The 20,508-nt window shown below is 43.9% G+C and overlaps 1 protein-coding gene across 3 annotated transcripts in view; it reads left to right on the forward strand.

Moving 5' to 3' along the window:
• The first annotated feature begins 7,939 nt into the window (after positions 1-7,939).
• The window catches only part of LOC122795588 (apolipoprotein L3-like), a 353,437-nt gene continuing 340,868 nt past the window's right edge, over positions 7,940-20,508 (forward strand). For 2 of the 3 annotated variants that reach the window (XM_044063839.1, XM_044063840.1), the window contains exon 1: positions 7,940-7,986. The gene's annotated coding sequence lies outside the window, so the exon portion shown is untranslated. The remainder of the gene's footprint in view (positions 7,987-20,508) is intronic. The other variant, XM_044063838.1, reaches the window with a different exon arrangement.

Below are 20,508 nucleotides of genomic sequence, written 5' to 3' on the forward strand. Positions count from 1 at the left end.
TAATTTCTCAAATATGTTTTAATTGAACAACAGCACACTACTTTTAATTTGCAATTTTATAAATTCATATATTCAATCAGTGGAATTCAATAAACTCCATGTAGGCTTCCCGTGAAGCCTACATGGGGTTTAGATATGTGCGTGGTGAGCAGCAGTGTTCATTGCATATTCCTGCCACACACTGCATTTAAAGGTAAATAAGTAAGGTTTCGTGGCCGGCAACATAAACTATGTAAGCGAAGATGGATAGCACTCCTGTTTAAATCAGAGCACTGAAGAGCTGCAGTTTTGAGAGGAATACCACAATGATCACCAGGGCTTCACAGATGGCACTTAATCTCTTAGTGCAAGATGTTTGGACAAAGGTCAACATAATGGGGGGAGCAATGATCCGGAAATAGGGACATATTTTACCTATTTGCCTTATAAAAATTTGGTAGAATAATTAATGTTAATATACATGTTCTGAAGGATTTGAATTCAAATACAAATGTATGTAATTGTTGAGTCACATCAGTCCTGAGATCAACCCACCGATATGGCAGAAAGCCGCAAATTTGATAAGGAGCACATCTGGACATTCTGAGAAAATCCAGGCAGTTGCGAGGCATTAATTTTAAGTATATGGTCCAAACACAGTACAGGACAGTGTATCTACAGTGCAGAGTATTGTGTAATCCCATTCCTGGCATTCTGTACTGAAGATGCGCAAATCATCTGTAAGGGTACATGGACTGCTATATAACATAAACACTTAGGGGAAGTGTGTTTATTGAATAGGGACACACAGATGGGTTTGTAGGAATGAACACAGGGAAAGCAGGTGAAACAAACTAATGTACAGCAGATGAAGGCATGTCAATGGGAAATGGCTATAGCAGCCACAACAATCACATATCAATATAGTACAGTAGGGACTGCACAGTGAAAATGTGTATTATGTGACTGTCACATAAGATGACATAAAAATGCGGAGGATGCCTGTATGAGACAATCATCCTTACATAAATAATGCAGAGGACATCTATCAGGGATCATCTGTATAACTATTATGATAAGTCCACACTGAGGGTAATCACTCACGCTGTCCTTGCACCGTAACATCTGCTGGAGGTGTTAGAAGGAACACCGCTATATCTGTATGCAACATTATGATCAATACAGGCTAGTTAACTGGTCTGCATATATATCTATATCTATACACACACACACACACACACACACACACACACATATATATATATATATATATATATATATATATATATATATATATCGATAGCACAATCCACACTGTCATGAATGTTATCCATGCCATCAGTGTTGTCAAACACCTATGTATGTACCATTTGCATCACCAGAACAGCTAGCACACATGCATCTGGTGTAACAACTTGATGGGAATTCTGTACCAACAGACAGTAATGTTTATGCCACAAAAAGAATAACCTAGGTATGGCCAATAAGCTGTGTGACAGCTCACTGTGACAAAGGTGGTACACTTCAGTTCCACATCAGTGGAATATATGTAAAGAGGTACATAAAGAAGGGTGCATTGAACTTGGTTATTGGTGTGATGAAGGCTGGGAACTATGGAGGTATTATGGCCTCTGATGTGGATGTCCTTCACATACTCAGTACTTGTGTTATATACAAAATAGTACAAAAGAGTAGTCAGCACTGTGACCACATGCTGGTGGATGTCCCACTTACCATCTACCCAAGGACACAGGTAACATATCTATTGGTCTGATTATAGGGTGTGATATCCACATCATACTTAAGTTGTGTTTTTGTTTTAACAACCCCCCCCCCCATGTTTTGACATTGTATGTGTTGTCATGGCTGTAGCAACAATCTTTGGTGGGTGTTGATACTGTCTGTATTATACTAATATCACAGCTGGCATCAATGATTCTCATAATCTGTAGTCCTTCAGGCAGCTATTTGGACACTGGATGTCTATGTCATTTGTGATGTCCATTACTTTAATGGACAGGAAAGAGCCTAGCAGACAGCCCTGATGTACAGATCTGGACCTGAGATATAGGTCACTTCACACATGTCAGTATATTTAGATGCCATGAATGTGATACACTGATCTACCCACTTGGTGATATAGCTGTATATGGCCGCTTCTGACAGTGCTGAGTGAATACCTCAGTGTGTATTTGTGTAAAATGCCTTGGGCTTGTCAAATTCAAGAAGATGATAGTGTTGTTGTCATGCATTCCTTCAATGATTTTTTTGAGGACATCTAACAGATGTAACAAACATAATGGGGCTAGGCCAGGCCCAGGGGAGGATGGTCCCTCACTGTAGAAGTAGTTAGCAGTCCTCAAAAATCACAAAAACTGATGGACCAAAGAAGAGCCATAAAAATGATAGAGTGGACTATTGAGGATAAGAAATAAATTATGTATTGTTACTATTATGCAAAAAGCTAGGAATTTCCAGACACAAGATATACAAAATGATTAAGAGAGAAATTAGAGGAAAGACAAATACTTCCTCAAGAAAAACTGTCAGAAGCCTCAAATAAATGTTTTTGTTCATTAATACAACAGATTTGTGAAAAACATTATATAGACTAAGACACTTTGATCTGTTTGGAAAAAGAAGCATCTGAGGAAGTGCAAAAATATAAACAACAAAACCTAAAGATTTTTGAAAAGTATAAAAAAAGAAATATGAACATGGGAAAGAATGAGAGATTTGATATGGTGCAATATTTATGCAAAAACTAAAGCCAAATTAATCAATACAAAAAGGCAGCCTCAAAGATATTCAAAGAAAAATATAGGCAAAGGCATCCAGATATGGAAAGTTTCACAATAAAGAAAATAATATCACAAATAGGGAATGTAGAAAAGAAGATTAGTAAAGTGGAAGTTAAAAAATAGAAGCTGAAGTTATGGAGTGCCTGCGAAGTGAAGGATTTGGTGTAGAAGGTCTAACACAGGTTACATCACAGCATGATGGAACAAATTTCCAAACTAAAGAGAAACAGGAGGATCAGGAGACATCTGAAGAAGAAATATGGACATGGGAAAGAAAATGAGATTTAATACGGTGTAATATTTATGCAAAGGAGAAAGCAAAACTAATTAATACAAAAAGAACAGCACCAAAGATATGTGAAGAGAAATACAGGCAAAGGAATCCAGACATGGAAAACTTTACAATACAAAATATAAGGAGACAAAGAGATATGCAGGAAAGAAGATTAGTAATGGAGAAGTTAAATAAATAGAAACTGAGGTTATGGAGTGCCTGTGAAGTGAAGGATTCAAAATTAACTCAGAAAACACCACAGCCGGAAGAGCAACAGACATTCAAACTAAGGAGAAACCAGTGGAATGGGAAGCAACCAGTCAGTTGTCATATGAAGATATTTTGGAGCCTTCCACTGGAAAACAGTATAAATGTTCACTTGAAGTTGGACAGCAAGGGAAGGAACAGGAAACTGTGACAATTCTGGAGCAGTCAACGTTGAGGAGTGATAGGTCAGTGAGTTCCCATATGACAGAGCAATGGATGACACAGGATGAAATTGAAAAAAATGTGTCACAGGAAGATGCTCTAGAACTGTCTACAGAAGAATGCCTGCAGAAAATGGAGAACAAAAAAATGTGTCCTCAGTTTAGAAGAAAATGAGCTAAGAGAAGAGTTGTTTTATTTAATTGAGATAGAGAGATATATTAAGATCAGTGAAAGAAATAGACTGAAGTAGGTCAACAAAACCCAAAAAGTCAGAAGTTTTACAAATCAATGCAGTAATTAAGACTGTCATAGAGATCTATGTAATATAACAGAAGTAAACAGGATATATTACTGTGCAGCTAAATTAACAATAGATAAAATTCTACCACAATAAGACAGGGTAGTAAGGGAAAGGAAGGTGAGAAATTGAATACCATTATGAAAATATTGAATAGAGAAAGCTATAAAGCAGTTAAGACAGGAAGTGTCACTGTTAGAATAATACAGAAGAGGGAACAGATCAACAAAAATACTCAGAAAGATAGACGTGAAAAAAGAAATGCACAATATTATAACAGATTAGGGTCTATCATGCACTATTGCAAATAATAAACTAAAAATATCAGCACAGGTAGAAAAACTAAGATACACAGACAAATAAAGGAAAAGTACATAATAAGCAATGTATTGATCACTCCAAAAAGTTTTATAGAGAATGAGGAAACAAGGTAAAAGGAATTGAAAGACCGCCCAAAAAAGAAGAAATAGATACATTTTGGAGAAGTATCTATGAAGATCCTGTGGAACATAACAAAAACACTAAATGGATAGAGGAAGTAAAAGAAAGGATAAGAAGTTCAAAGGTACAAGATATGAAATGGGATGAAGTAACAGCCAAAGAGACTGAAACAAAGTTAAGGAGATGTAATTTCACTGCTACAAAAGGCTGCAGATCTGAGTATGACTGGACTGTATCTCTGGATGAGGCTAAACTAGTCAGTCAGCTAATGTAGTAGCCTATGGGTGGGGGAAGATAAAAACAAAAGGACAAACTATAAAGCTTGCAGAGAATGACCATCTCCCACTGAAGTTTGTGAAATCTGACCTGCAGTATGCTAAAGAGCTTGTGTGAAAATCCTGCCTCTCAGTGAGCGTGTGACTGTGACTTACACAGCACTAAAATGTAAACAAAGCACTCTAGCAAACAACTGATCTTTGAAATGAGATAGTGCCCCTTTAATGTGGAATTATTCAGATGACTTTTACTTCTGCAGAGATTCTGCATATTGATTGATATTGGTGGATTGTATGACAGAAGTTTGAGTGGCCCTTTATGGTTGAAATGTTCTGAATTGGGTAGGTTGTCATTATTGGTTCAAATTATTTGTTTCATTGCTTTAAAGGAAAAATGTTCAGAACTATAAATTTAAAACACACTCTAACAAGTGGTGCTGTATTATAGAAGGGATATAATTCAATTATTATATAGCATGATTAATAGAGTCAGGAAGGTGAATCAAAGAACTTTTGCATGGTTCTAAAAATGTGTACAAGGTGCCTATGATTTGAAAACAGCCCAAAGGTAAACTTACCCTGCCAGTGGCCAGAAGCATTTTCTTTGAATGTGGGTTTCAATGTTGTTTCAGTGAATGTGGGTTTCAAAGGAGTCTTCAACTCCTTCCCTATCTCCTGGACAACAATCTATTAACTCCTACACAACACAGATTTAGACCCCATCATAGTACTATGACTGCCCTCCTATCCTTCCTTGAAACTGTGAATAAAGCTACAGATTCTGGCTTCACTGTATCTACCATCCTACTCGATCTCTCTAAGGCCTTCGACACTATCTCTCATAACCTACTTCTTACTAAGCTATCTAACCTAAACCTTTCTCCCTCTTCCCTCTGTTGGTTTACTAGCTATCTCTCCAATAGGCAACAAGCCGTCAAGTGGAAAAGAGCCACCTCCTCCTTCCTCAATACCCCCACAGGTGTCCCACAAGGTTCTATTTTGGGCCCCCTCCTCTTCAATATTTTCATTAATGACTTTTCCCACTCTATCCCCTTTGCAAATATTATTCAATATGCGGATGACTCCACAATCATCTGCACTGCCTCATCCATCCCAACTCTTCTAAAACTTACTCAAGATGTCTTCTCCACCACAGAACAATGGATGAAAGACAACCATCTTGCTCTCAATGCTGCTAAAACTAAACTTATGATATTTCCCCCCTCCAAAACTAATAACCTTGATAGAAATTTATTCTCCATCACCAGCCAAAATAACACATATCTTGAGCTGGTATCTGAAGCCAAACTACTAGGGGTCCAAATTGATGACAAGCTCAAATTCATCTCCCACCTACTACTAAATATAAAAAAAAAACACCAAAAACTGGGCATGCTCTACCGTCACAATCGGTTCCTCACCTCAACTACCAAAATTACTCTCTCTACCACATTTCTCCTTCCCTCCCTTCTCTATGGTGCCCCTCTTCTAACAAACCTACAATCTTCTCTGAAAACCAAACTGTCTTCTTGTTACAATAAAATAGCCAGATTCGCCACCAGTAACAAATCATCTATCCATCACTGTGAACCTCTCCATAAACTCAGCTGGCTAGAGCTTCCCAACTACCTCTTCTACACTCAGCTCACCTATGCACATAAACTCATTTTCCAGCCATCCCTCTGTCCCTCTCTCTCATCTACCTTCAAAATGCATCAAACTCAAAGACTTCTAAGATCTAACAATCAAAACCTCATAGAAGTTTACAGACCCCTACACCCTCCAGGACAAAACCTCCTGTCCTTCTCACTAGCACGCCTATGGAACTCCCTTCCCCCCTTCATTCGTACAATTGCTAGCCTGCCATACTTTAAAAAATCACTACACTCTCATCTAACATCCTCATGGGAATGCTCCTGTTCACATCCCTCATAACCTACTCTCTACTCCCAACACTTTTTCCTCTTTCCTTTTCTCAAATCCTAGCTAGCAAATGCATGCTTGCTTCTAGCATACAACTCCTTATTTGTACCCAGGAATTCTTAAAAAAAAAAAAATAAATAACTACTCTTTTGGTATTTTTGCCTGTATTACTTGTTTGATATTTTTTGGTCTAACTTATAACCGAAATTTCTACAATGTTTTTCTCTATAATCCTCATGTAAACTATGTGTGTAACATAATCTTTGTATAATCTGTATGTGTAATATAATCTTTTTATAATCTGTATGTGGAGCTTTTCTCTCCAGGACTCCATTGAAAACGGGTTCTTTAGGCCCAATGGACTATCCTGGTTAAACAACTGCAAATAAATAAATAAAATAGAGAAGTTTTAATGTCAAGTCTGTTTTCATTGAAAGACTATTGCTTTGTTTAGGTTTAGTAAATGTCTATCAGTGTTTGTGCTATAACATTTGAAATAAAAGTTGTAAATGAAATCCAAATATCTGTAATCATTGTAGAAGTAAAGCATAAAACAGTATGCACAAAGAGATAACAGTGTCTATGACACATGGGGAGAAATAGCCAAGTAATGGGACACTGGAATTGCTGTGTGGGCGGGGGCGTGAACTGCTGGGGCGGAGGGGGTGGAGCGGTGTGGGCGGGGCTCTGCCCCCCCCCCCCTGCAAAAAACCCTGCGGGCGCTGGGCTCCCTTGGTTGAAAGGTACGAATTAGAGTTGTTTGACTTGACACAGGTACGAGCTCATTTGGTAGGCTTAGGAAAGTTCTGTTAAAATAGAATAAAGCATATTTTTTTTAGTGAATTCCAATTACAAGCGTGTGAGGTTAGAGACAAAGGTTTCTTGATTAAAGTAGGAGGTACTGCATATGTGATTACAAATTAAATGTTTTAGTAGCAGTTGTCTCACCCTTACTGCAAATGTTGGAAGGTGGGCAATTAATATTGGTAGACAATAAAGATGACTTGTTAATCTGCAAGAATACAGCCTAGTATGGATTATTTGGTATTATTTTTGTTGTACTTGGTGGTGTTGAATGATTATTTGGGAAAAGCCATGTAAGATTATTGCACAGGTGGGGTGGTGGAATTGGTTAGAGGCCGATCTACTAACATCACCTAGCATAACCGTTTCTTTGTGGATAGTGTGACCCTTTCAGTGGAGGATGTTGTTGAATTTATTGTTTTTATTGTGTTACCGGGTGAAATGTGTAATGCAGAAACACGTTTTTTTTTCTGTTGTGTATTTTTAGATGGGATAATAGTACTTCAGCGAGGACTGCATTTCACTTTTTGTGCTAAAACAAAATACCACGTTTATAGAACACCATTTGTTTCTGTTATTTTGTGTAATTTGTTAAGGTGTTTCAGATGCAAATTAAATATTTTATCCAAGCGTAAAATCTGAGGGCAGTTATCATTTTTCATGTTTTTTTTTGTCATGGCAGCTATATCCACACAGACACTCCCGCAAAAAGAGGTGTTTACAGATATCTGTCGCTTCATAACCTGACAAAGGTCGCCTGCGGTAAGACTATCAAAATTAATAGCTGGCCGATCTATCATGTACTGTACGTTTTTTTTTTTTTTTTTACCATTTTAATCAGCTCTCCGTGGACGCCATATAATGTGACAGATATTCGGATCCACCTTAGCTCAGAATCGCAGACAGTGTTGGATTTGATTGGGGATCTCTCTCATGTTTTCAGGCTTACAGCAGTTATAGCCAGAACTTAGACAGACGGAACGACTGACGTGTGTGTATATATATATATATATATATATATATATATATATATATTTAAGTTTTCTAGTGATGAATGCAACAAGCGCGATTTCTCCGCATATCCCCGGCTTCACCGCCATGACACAAAATGACAGCAATGCCGGGAGTGAAAATTAACTAATCTGTTTAATGTTTCCAAGGAAGTACGATCACCACTTCAAGTATCGTTTTAACCAGACTCCATTATTCCCACTGTAATTACCAACCCAACTTAACCGTCATCAGTGTGTTGGTGGATTTGTTTTTTCGGTTAACGGACGCACGCAGCAGACCTTAATTGCAACTGTTGGAGGAACGCGCTGTTTTTTCTCACCAGTTTTGTAGTGTATAAGACTAATGTAACTGTACGAACGTGTCATTACTATGATAATTCATTGTCTCCATATCCACCTGATGCAAGCTCCTGTTTCAGTCCTTCATAACCTGTGTACGTGAGCCCTGATGTTTTTCAGCATATTTGTTGGCGGTTTTACACGACACTTTAAATATTTTATTTACTTATTTATGTTGTACAGGATAATATATTAACTACTTTTGTACAGGATGGTAACTTGCTGACAGTGTTGTCGCCTCATAACAAGAGGTTCCCTTGTTCGATTATTGGCTGGGGTGCCTTCAACGTGGAGTCTGCATCCCCCCTGTGTTCGTGTGGGTTTGCTCCGGTTTCTTCCCACATTCCAAGGACCTGCAGTTCGTGGATTGGACACTAAATTGGCCGCAGGGGCTGAGTGAGCGTGTGACTGCGTGTGAAAGAACTACCTCTCCAGGGGCTAGCCACTTGGCTCTACATGACTGTCACTGTTGAAGTGACAGTGTACCCTGACCCCATGTGCAACAATGGGAAAAAGGGGTTATACCTCTCAAGTGTACCTCATTACGAGGAACGTACCTCATTTGGGGTCTTAAAAAGTTCATGTTCCGCAAAGTTCCACATTGAAAGGGTCTGCAAGACATTCAGTGTTAGGAAATCTTTTTAAGTGAAATCCATGGTATATAGAAATTAATCATATTAATTCCTTTAAAGATCGTCTTTCTAAGTAAAACCAGCATACTTTAAACATCCTATGACCTTCCTAGCTGAAGTTGTTAGTAACTTAAGCCTTTAGTATGTGTTCCACATTTTCCCCCATTTGTTCCACATTATGAGAGCTATTGTTCCTCATTTTGGAGAAGGAAGGGTTGAGAGCTATGGGTTGTGGATGGTCAGGATTTATTATTTCTGGAATTCATTTCCAAAACAAGATTAGTTTTGGCATGAGCTGCTTTGCATAAAACCTTTCTGTGAAGGCTATTGCAAACTCACCCGACGCAGATTTAGAATTTATAATACAGCCACTGTCATAGTGCCTAGACCAGTTTGTGTTTCTCCCCACATTTGTCACGATTAAAAAATATAGTTTTTATGAAATAAATCTTGACTTTATTTCCTCACAAGTTGGGATTAGCTATTTGTGATGGCCTTCCATATCACTTTTGCAGTATTCTTTACAATAGGGATCTCCTAGGAGCCAAAGGCAGCCAGACGGTTAGTAGTAAAGGGTACACCATATGTTACACGGTATGATCCTAGTGCATGGTGTAGGGCATAAAGGTGACATCTGGCCATACCATCCTCAGAATGTCTTTGCCATCAGTCAGAATGGCATCTTCGATTGTCGGTCTGAATATTTGTCTGTTGGTTCCTTCTGCTTTTAGACGAGTCCTCCCTTGGGTTTTTTGGTTTTATCGCCGTACATTTGCTTTGTTTACTGGTTGCTTGGTTCCATGTAATCTAGAAAGGGGAAATTTCAGTGCAGGAGAGAGATTCCCCATAAAGATTGTCACAAGCAGTGCTTGTTCTGTTTAGGCGCTTCCCACGACCATATGTCTTGTGAGATTTGTCAGTCTTTTGTACCTAAGACATTGCAGAGTTGGCTTTCTTCATTTGCAGTTTACCTTAAGAACCAACTTCTTAAATTGTTGGCAAAGGATACCATGGAAGGATCTTCCCGGAGACAATTGCGAAGAAAAAGGCCAAGAAAGCCTGAGATGATTCTTCAGCTGTACCACCTCCACCAGACATCTCTATTGAGGCTGGTGAAAGCCTGGGGGATCATCTTTTTTCTTTTTGGGATTTATCTAACATGATCGCTTTGGAGGCCGGTATGGACTCAACACCACACAAGTCCATGGAAGTTTTGCAGATGTACAGGGGAAACTGCAGCTGGGTATTACTGAAGGGCATACTCACAAACCAAGAACCAAAACAAAGAAAACTCAAAATTACAACAACCACGGGTTGGAACACACGGAAAACCTCACTGCAGTGTTAAAGTAGTATAACAATTTATTAATTTTGGCGCTATCATCAGTATGTAGCAGACACTTCTTCAGAAATTCAGATGTGTTCCAGTCCATGGTTGTATTACTGAAGAGCCTAAATTTTAGTAAGGGAAGAGGTTTTGACTACCATTATTGAGTGCTGTCAGGGGTTTGAGCTTCCAAACTTTTTTAAGGTTGATTTCCCACTCAAAAAAGAAGCAGAAAGCTAAACATATTTTATCTGCTCCTAAAGATCCTGAGAATGTATGGCAACACTTCGCTCAAGTCCTGTTGCCTTATGGCTCTCAAGCCTCCACAGAGTGTTTCTGTTCCTGCTCCCCCTTCTACCCCTGTTAAGAGACCCAGGGAGCAGGATTCTTCTGAGAAGGATGCTGTTTATTCTGACAGAGTCCCTCACTTATTTCTCCCAGATTCCTTCACCACTTGAGTATAGTTCTGTGGAAGAGGGGTCTATTGGTCCCGATTCTCCTTTTGTGGAGATTTCTTTTGTTGATACTTTTTCCAGAATAATGGAATTTTTCAAATGGGACTGTGCTCAGGTGTCTGGTGTTCAGAAGAGGTACTATGATCTTCAAATAGAGTCTCCTCTGCTCTTCCTCCTGTTTTTGCAGCCTTGCTGGATACCCTTTCCACTGCTTCTCTGGTGCCTGACTCCCAACCCCCTGATCCCCAAAACCTGAAAGGCACTGGGTTTTATACAGTGCCTGAGGACTGCAGGTTTCTTTCTAAGTGTCCCTCTGCTGACCCCTCTGTGGTGTCAGTAGCTTCTGCTAAGCTTTCCAGATTTTGTTTTCCACTAAATTGCTGTCTTTTGATAAGGATAGCAGGACCATGGAGAGACTAGTTAAGAAGTGTATACTTCTGCTACCCTAACCTTTAGAGCTATTAACTGTCAGCTGCACATGACTAGGTACGTGTTGGCTTTTCTCTGTCAAGCCTGTCAGTCTAGTTTTGATCTCCCTGATTCTGAGGGGAAGGCCTCTGCTCATGCTTTGCTTGGGACCTCCTCCCAAGTAGCTCACCATCCCATTAAATGCATCTAGGGCTGCTGCTTTTGGATCTGTTTTGAAGGAATATTCCTGGCTCATGTTTCAGCCTTTACATGATGATATCAAGGCTAAACTGATGGATGCTCCTCCGGATAAGCAGCATTTGTTTGATGCTGCTGTAGAGTTGTTTCAGTCCCTGCAAGAAAAGGGCAAGGCCTTACAGGAGTTGAATTATATTTTTGTTTCCCCTGTGCTCAAGCTTCAGAGGAATTATCTTAATAAGCCTGCCTTTGTTCATAGACAGTCTCGCCTTCCCCAAAGGTAAGAAGGGTGGTAGAAGGGCTCCCCTTGCTAAGGCTGTTCATACTCTTTATACTTAGAAGCCTCCTTTTCCTGACAAACCAGGTGCCGTCTGCTATCCAGTTCTTCTCAGTCACATTCCACTTTCTCTGCATCTTTCCCTGTCCCTTCCTGTTTGGGTAAAAATCATCCAAGACTGCTGGGTTCTTTCCATAATTTGCCGGGGTTATTACATGGCTTGGAAATTTCTTTCCCTCTTTTTGGGCATTCCTCAGAAACAACTGCCTCTTTTCCAGAGGTGCTTCAGGGCCTGTTGGCTCAAGGAACAATTCAGGAACTTCCAGCTTCTCAGAGGGGGAATAGGTGTTTCTCCAGAATGTTCTTGGTCTTGGTTTCCAGGAAAGAAGGAACCTGGAGACCCATTCTGGATCTTTCTCAGCTACACACCTTTTTGAAGGTCCCATCTTTTCGGATGATATCCCTTCAAACCTGGTTTCCATTGCTACTTCCTCAGGCTTTTCTAGTTTCCTTGGATTTCAAGGATGCCCATCTATACATTCCCGTTTTTCCCCTTTTTGGAAGTTTTACATTTCTCTGTTGCTTCCTGACATTTTCAGCTCTCTGCTTTGCCCTTTTGTCTCTCTACTGTCCCAAGGGTCTTCACCAAATGCCTCATTCCTGTGATTGTATTCTGCAGGCTAAGAGGGGGTGCAGGTGTTCCCTACCTGGACGACATGCTTATTCAGGCCTCCTCTCAAGATATCTTAATTCAGCATCTACACTTTGCATTTCTCTCTTGCAAAGCCTGAGGTTTCCTGTAAATTTCCAGAATTCAATCCTGACTCCTTCTCAGGATCACATTTTTCTGGGTTGTAAGGATCCAGACTGTTCCAATGCTGGTATCCCTGCCTCCTCCCAAGGCCTTAAATCTCATTGCTTTCTTTCAATTCCTTCTTCCTCTGGCTTCAGTCTCAGCCAGAGAATTTCTGAGGGCTCTGGGATACATGGATTCCACCATTCCTATGCCCCCTCTAACCAAGCTCCACATGAGAAAGCTTCAGTGGTTTCTAAAGTCAGTTTAGTTTCAACATTTTCATCCTTTAAATTTTATAGTTTCTGTACTTCCATGCCTCAAGCTGGAACTTCAGTGGTGGATTCATCAGTTGTCCCTCAACCCAGGGCTTCCTTTTCAATCTCCGACCCCCACTCAGGAACTTTTCACAGATGCTTCGGGGATGGGATGGGGGAGCCTCCTTCGGCCCTCTGAAGGTACACAGCCTTTGGTCACTTTGAAAAGAAAGACCACATCAGTATCAAAGGGATGAAAGCTCTTCTGCTGGCTCTTCCAGCTTTTCATTCTTCTTTTTTTTCCAGGGCCTCTCAAGATTCTCACAGAGACTACCACAGTGATGTGGTTTGTCAACAAGCAAAGGGGGGCAAGATCTTGCCTCCTATGCAGGTTAGCCCTTCAGGTTTGGGAGCTAGCTATCCAGTATCAGGTCACCATTCAGACTGTTTACATTCCCTCAGATGAGAACATAATGGCAGAATCTGAAGTAGGCAGACTTCATTCGTCTGCAACCTGTGGGTATCGGATCCGACCTCGGATCCGAGCCGGCAATTCAAAAGCTTAGGCTCCGAGCTCCTAGCTCCTCCCTCTTACCCATAACCCCTTGCCAAGCCCTGACTGACCCCAGATTTCGTTTGCCGCTTTTCAAGTAGCTACGGAATTCCAGAGCTCCTGGCGTTGGTGAAGATAAGAAACTATTTTTTGACAAAAAAAGTTTTAAAAATCTTTATTTTAGTTCTTGATATAGTTAGTGTTGAGTGTGTTTAGGCTTTCCTCTCTCTTTTATTTAAATTTCTCGGGTTTTGCGTAGTTTGTTTGTGTGTGTTTTGTGTTAGGCCTCAGGGTTGTGATGTCTGAAGCCCATAAGGCTGTGTTCTCGAAATGTACCGAGTGTGGCCATAAGCTGTCCCCAGCGGATGGCCACACTGCAAGTCATCTTGGGGGTTGAACACCTGTCATCTGGTTGTACCATTTGTGCAGGGTTCAACCCCCGGGCTTTGAGGGAGCGGAGGTCGAAGTTGGTGCTGGCGGGTCTTTTACCTCCAGATACCGCTTCGGCCTCTGCCCCTTCCACTCAGCAACCTGTTGCTGTGGGTTCTCCCCCTCCGGCTGGGACTCAACCTCCCTCTAAGTTGCCGGAGGGGAAGGAATCCTCTAGGGAAAGACAGAAGGAGAGGCACAGGGAGAGGCACCACAAGCGAAGAGCCGAAACTTCCAGTTCGGCTCCTCCATCTAAGCGGGCCTCCCCTGTGCCTTCTAGCTTTCCTCCTCCTCAGCTCCACTCCCCTCGGTTCTCTCCTGGACCCGAGGAGGAGGAGGCTAGCCCTTCTAGGAGGTCTCCGAGGCGGCTCTCTAGGTCCGCTTCGGTGGCCTCCACTAGGTCAACATTTTCAATGAGTGAAGCTGATATGGACCGGATGATGAGGAAATTCATCCAGGCCCAAATGCAAATGGGAGTGCTCCTAGCCCCCCCCCATCCGGGAGGGGCTTCGACCCCTTTTTTCGCCCCTTGGCTCCTTCTCCGACCCATACCACGGGTTCGGAGCTGTCGGCGCTGGGCAGATTTGGATCCAGGGGTGGGTCGGATCCGATGGGTCGGCGCACCTCGGATCCGTCCCATCCCTTGAGTGCTTGGTGCCGGACCCGACCTCTCGGAGCCGAGGGCCGAGCCTCGGATCCGAGGGAGCTGGTGTGTCTTCGGCTCCGTCCAGGTCGGAGCACACCGGTCTCTCAGATCCGACGGTTTCGCTCCGACTCCGATCCGCAAGGCCGGATCCGAGTGGGGTCGGCTCTCGGGGCTTAGAGAGGCTGGCTGCCCCTCGGCTTTCGGCGTACTGGAAAGGGCACTGTCGAGGACATCCGGACCCCCGGTCCCAGCCACGGCTCCCTCCCGCACTGCATTGCAGTTGGGGGAGGCCCCCACCGGCCGGTCCCAGGGACAGCCCGCCTCGATGTCCCAAGTGGTTCCCTTGGAACATCCAACTGCTGAAGAGTACTCCTCGGACAGCCCCCCCGATGAAGTACCTCGGAAGCGTAAGTGCAAAAGGAGGCACATGGACTCCCCTGAGTCCGTCACTGAAGACACAGACTTGGATGAAGGGGAAGGCTCGCCTAGGTCACCCCCTGAGGACGTCTCATTTGGAGACATCATGGAGATGTTAAGGATCAGGGGGGGGTGGTCTGCCCCCAAGGCTTCTTCGGACGAGTCTGTGTTCTTGGAGGCATTCGAGGCGGGCCCTTCTACCTCTTGGGTGTCCCCTCCTGCTGACCCCCTGGTGGATCTTATTTCCATCAGGGCGTGGAAGGATCCGGACACCATTGAGCCTATCCCTAAGCGCCCGGACCGCATTCTTTCTCCTCCGTCGGACCGCACCCACTGGAGTAAGGGTCCCCCAGTAGATGCCATGATGATGGCTGCAGCCACGAAGAGGGAATTGGCCCAGGAGAGTCCCTCCATGCATCCTCCGGGCAAGGAGTCCGGCTCGCTGGATCGCATTGGGAAGCGAGTTTTAGTTCAGCAACCTTCTCCTTGAGAGCTGAACTACATGGCACATGTCATTAGGATGCAGCGGGATCTGATTAAAGAATACGCTGCATCTCCCCGAGTCCATCTCGAGTGAGGATAAACAGGTTTACTCCACCCGAATGGCCACTCTCAGATCAGTTTCCAATACATCTATGCGGCTGCTTTCTCATGCTACTGAGGGAGCCGCTAGAGCCAGCGGAGCAGGCCTAGTCATGAGGCGACAGGCCTGGCTCCGCCATTGTGATTTTGCAGAGCCCTTCAAGGCGACCTTCGCGAATGCCCCATTCGATGGTTCTGCCTTGTTTGGCAAGACTGTTCGCGAGACATTAGTCCAGAGCGAAAAGGACGGGAAGACGCTGTCTGCCGTCGGAGTCCGCTTCTCAGCTCCCCAGAGGTCCTTCTCTAAGAACCAAAAGTGACAGAAGAAGATGTGGTTCCGGAAGTCGCAGCAGTCCCAACCTGCTCCGGACAACCAGTCCTTCCGTGGCAGAGGAGGACGGGGAGGTCGTCGTGCTAGAGGCAGGGGGGCTCCTGGCAACTTTGGGTCCAGAGAACCTTTCTCTGATAGACCCACGCAGCAGCCCTGTAGGGTTGCCCGGCTGTCCGTCTCTGGAGGCAGTCGGGGGGCGGTTTTCGAGGCACCTGACTTCTTGGGAGTCCATAACAACAGACAGTTGGGTGCTTGAGTCATATCCAGAGGATATTCAATTCCCCTATTCAAGGTTCCCAAATCTCGCAGCCTCCCAGATGTTCCACCCGACCAAAGGGAGGCGGCAGCTATCGAAATCGAACAGCTGCTAGAAAAAGAGCTATCCAGCGTCCCCCGAGATCAAACCGGATTAGGGTTTTACTCCAGGTTCTTTTTGGTGCCAAAGAAGACGGGGGACTTAAGACCAATCTTAGACCTTTCCCAGCTGAACCTGTCAGTAACCAAGCAAAAGTTCCGGATGGTCACCCTGCAATCTATACTTCCCTCTTGAGGGAGAACGACTGGATGTGCTCCATAGACCTCAAGGACGCGTACTACCACATTCGGATGGACAGACGATCCAGGAGGTTTCTTCGCTTCCGGCTGGGAGCCAGTCATTATCAGTTCAGGGTCCTCCCCTTTGGTCTCACCTCAGCCCCCAGGGTGTTTACCAAGGTGCTAGCGGTGGTAGCGGCCCACCTGAGGCTCCAGGGATTACAGGTCTTTCCGTACCTGGACGACTGGCTCCTGACGGCATCATCAAGGCATCTTCTGTGCTCAGCCAGGGATTACTTTTTTCAACTAGCACCAAGGCTGGGCATCACAATCAACTGGGAGAAATCTTAACTGAACCCCACACAAGTTATAGATTTCATAGGAGGAAGACTAAACACCAGATCAATGCGAGCCTTCCTCACCCCAGACCGTATTGCCAGCCTGAAGTGTCATGTGACAGCGATCCTGCAACCATCTCCAACTGCAGCTTCGGTCCTGAGGGCCCTAGGTTCTATGGCGGCAGCGATCCCGCTTCTCATTCATGCCCGTTTACGCATGCGGGTTCTTCAATGGACCCTTCAGGTTCAGTGGTCCCCTCTTTGTTCTTCTCTAAACGCTCCGATTGCGGTCAGCAGAGCGTGCAGGGACTCCCTTCTTTGGTGGCTTCTTTCTCCGGAGCCCCTGGCAGGGAGACCTTTTTGCGCTGCATTTCCCCGAGCCACAGTGACCACGGACGCTTCTTGCCTCGGGTGGGGGCATTCTGCGGGAAAGATTGTCCAAGGCACGTGGAATCCCACAGAGGCGTCATTGCATATAAATGTCCTGGAAATGAGGGCGGTGCTCCTAGCGTTGCAAGCACTTCACCACGTTCTTCCTTCAGGGACTATTGCGATTCAGACAGACAACATGTCGGTAGTCTGGTATATCAACAAACAGGGAGGAACCAGGTCTTACCCCTTTGTCGAGAGGCCATGAGAGTCTGGGAATGGGCAATTTCCACCAAATGCTTTCTGGTAGCAACGCATTCCGGGAAAGTCCAACATCCTTGCGGACAAGCTCAGTCGCACCATCCTTTCTCCACACGAGTGGTCTCTCAATCCTCAAGTAGCGAAGAAGATTTTTGCCGTTTGGGGGCAACCCTGTTGCGATCTTTTTGCCTCTCCCTCAAACGCCAAATGCGACAATTTCTTCGCTCTGCTTCCCACCAGGGAGTTCCCGAGATGCTCTGGTGCATGCTTGGCCTCCCGGTCTCCTTTATGCCTACCCTCCACTTCCTCTGATGCAGAGGCTTCTGCAGAAAGCCAACAGTTTGGGGAGCAGAATGATTCTCATTGCCCCATTCTGGCCTCGACAACCTTGGTTCCCCTTCGTATGGTCTCACAAAATCAATCCACCCTGGATTCTGGATCCAATTTCGGATCTCATCTCCCACCCTCTGGGAATGTCAGTTCCCAATCTGCGGACCCTGAAGTTGACAGCTTGGCTGCTCCAGTTCCATCCTTAATTAGGACTCCTGGTATCTCATCACCGGTCAAGGCCATTTTAGTGGCAGCTCATAAACCTTCCACCAGGCAGGTTTATCGGAGTAAATGGAAGAGATTCTCTATATGGGCAGTACAGAGAACTTTGGATCCTTTCTCGGCACCTATGTCAGCGGTGCTGGATTTTCTAACAGACCTCTTTCATCAAGGGGCTAGTTCTTCCACGATTAAGGTACAATTGGCAGCTATCTCGCATTATCACATTGGTCATGACACAGCTCCCCTTATGACGGCGAAATTATGCAAAACATTTCTCAAAGGAGTTTTTTTGTTGAGGCCTCCAGTCAAGGAGGTTGTACCACCCTGGGACTTGTCTTTAGTTCTGCAAGCCCTTACTGCTCCTCCCTTCGAGCCTGCAGCTTCTACTTATTTAAAGTACCTTTCCTGGAAGACTGCCTTCCTGGTAGCTATCACTTCAGCCAGAAGAGTGTCTGAGCTTCAGGCTCTGTGCGTCAAGCCGCCTTACCTTTCTTTCTTCCCTGATAGGGTGTGCCTCAGGACCAATCCTTCTTTTCTTCCGAAGGTCTCTTCTGAATCCAATATTAACCAGTCAATCAATTTACCTGTGTTTTTTCCCAAGTACTCAAACAAAGGAGAATACAAATTGCATTCCTTGGATGTTCATAGACAATTACGTTTTTATATTAACAGAACAGCTGGCCACAGGAAATCAGATCAGCTGTTCGTCTCCTTTGCTAAATTTGCTCTGGGTAAAGCAGTATCTAAAGTCACACTATCTAAGTGGATTGCTAATTGTATTCTGCAGGCATATGACACTTCAGGTAGACCTGCTCCTCAGAGGGTTACGGCTCATTCTACTAGGGCAGTTTCCACGTCAGCCGCCTTTAGGTCCCGTGTATCATTGGATGATATCTGCGCGGCAGCTACTTGGGCCTCGCCTCATACTTTTATTTCTCATTACAAGGTGGATGTTGTTTCTAGAGGAAGAGCATCCTTTGGCTCAGCGGTGCTCAAACATCCTTCCATGACGGCCCAAGATTCAGGTAGCTAGGGACTCTGTCCCACAGGTTGCAGACGAATGAAGTCTGCCTACTTCAGATTTAGAAGTTATGTACTCACCATAACGTTCCATCTGAGTAGGTGACTTCATTCGGATGCAACCATCCCCCCCTCCATCCCCCTGACCTTTATAGAGCGAGTATTTATGCTGTTTTAGTGTACTGTTGTCAGTATTTTGAGGCAAACTCAATCTGAGGTCAGTCAGGGCTTGGCAAGGGGTTATGGGTAAGAGGGAGGAGCTAGGAGCTCGGAGCCTAAGCTTTTGAATTGCCGGCTCGGATCCGAGGTCGGATCCGATACCCACAGGTTGCATCCGAATGAAGTCACCTACTCAGATGGAACGTTATGGTGAGTACATAACTTCTAATTCTCTGAGCAGATCCATAACACTATCCCATGAGTGGATGTTTCACAGGGATGTGTTTCTGGACATTGTCCACCTGTGGTGTACTGCTCAAGTAGATCTATTTGTTTCCACTGTGAACAACTTCCTGTATTTTGTCCCATGTCCTCTGGCCTGGAAGCTGGGCACCCTTTCTTTTCCTTGGAAGAGGATGTTTCTTTATGCTTTCCCTCCCCTCCCCTTCCTCATTCCGAAAGTCCTGTTCAAGATAAAACAGGATGCTCCCAAAATCTTGCAGGTGACTCCCGTTTGACCCAGACAGCATTGGTTCCTTCTTCTTCTGCATCTTGCCGAGGGCAATCATCACATGTTACCTCACAGGGTGCACCTACTTACAAGACAAGAGCTCTCTCATCCATCCCCATATGTCCACACTTCAGCTGACATTGTTAGTGATAGGGTTTTGATCCCTTACAGGCACAGTTTTTCTGAGGCAGTACTTTGGGCCTCCAGGAGGCCAAGAAACCCACTACTAGGAAATCTTACTTATCCAAATGGAAGAGGTTTTCTGTTTGATGTCTTTCTCGTTGCCTGGATCCACGTACTGTGAATGTTCCTTTGTTCTCTCTTATTTGTGTGAATTGCTCAATGCTGGGTTGGCATGTTCTTCTTTTAAGGCTCACCTATCAGCTATCTCTGTTGTCTGCCTTAGACTCCCCCCTTTAACCTTTAGATTTGAGGACAAACAGTTTCTTAAAGGCATCCTTCACATTAGGCCTCCCCAGGAAGCCTGCAGCTCCTTCATGTGACCTTAATTTTGTTGTAGAAAAATTAACTCAGGCTCCTTTTGAGCCTGCAGCTGCAGTTTCCTTACAGCATTGTTCTTTAAAGACTATTCTTTTGACCCTACTGCAAGCCCTTATGGTTGTTTCTCCTTTTTCATTTTTCCATAAGGACAGGGTGTCCATTCATACTAATCCTTCGTTTATGCCCAAGATGGTTAATGAGTTGTCTCTTAATCAGTCTATTCATTTGCCCATTTTTTCCCTTCTCCAAAGTCTGCTACTGTAAAGGTTTTTCACACCTTCGATTTGTGTAGACAACTCTGATATTAGCTGGATAAGACTAAAGGTTTTCATAAATCTGAACAGCGTTTTGTTTCTTTTCATCCTAGGTCTTTAGATTTGGC

Source organism: Protopterus annectens, chromosome 2.part2, assembly GCF_019279795.1.
Source record: "Protopterus annectens isolate FY-2018-M chromosome 2.part2, PAN1.0, whole genome shotgun sequence".
Classification (NCBI taxonomy): Eukaryota; Metazoa; Chordata; order Ceratodontiformes; family Protopteridae; genus Protopterus; species Protopterus annectens.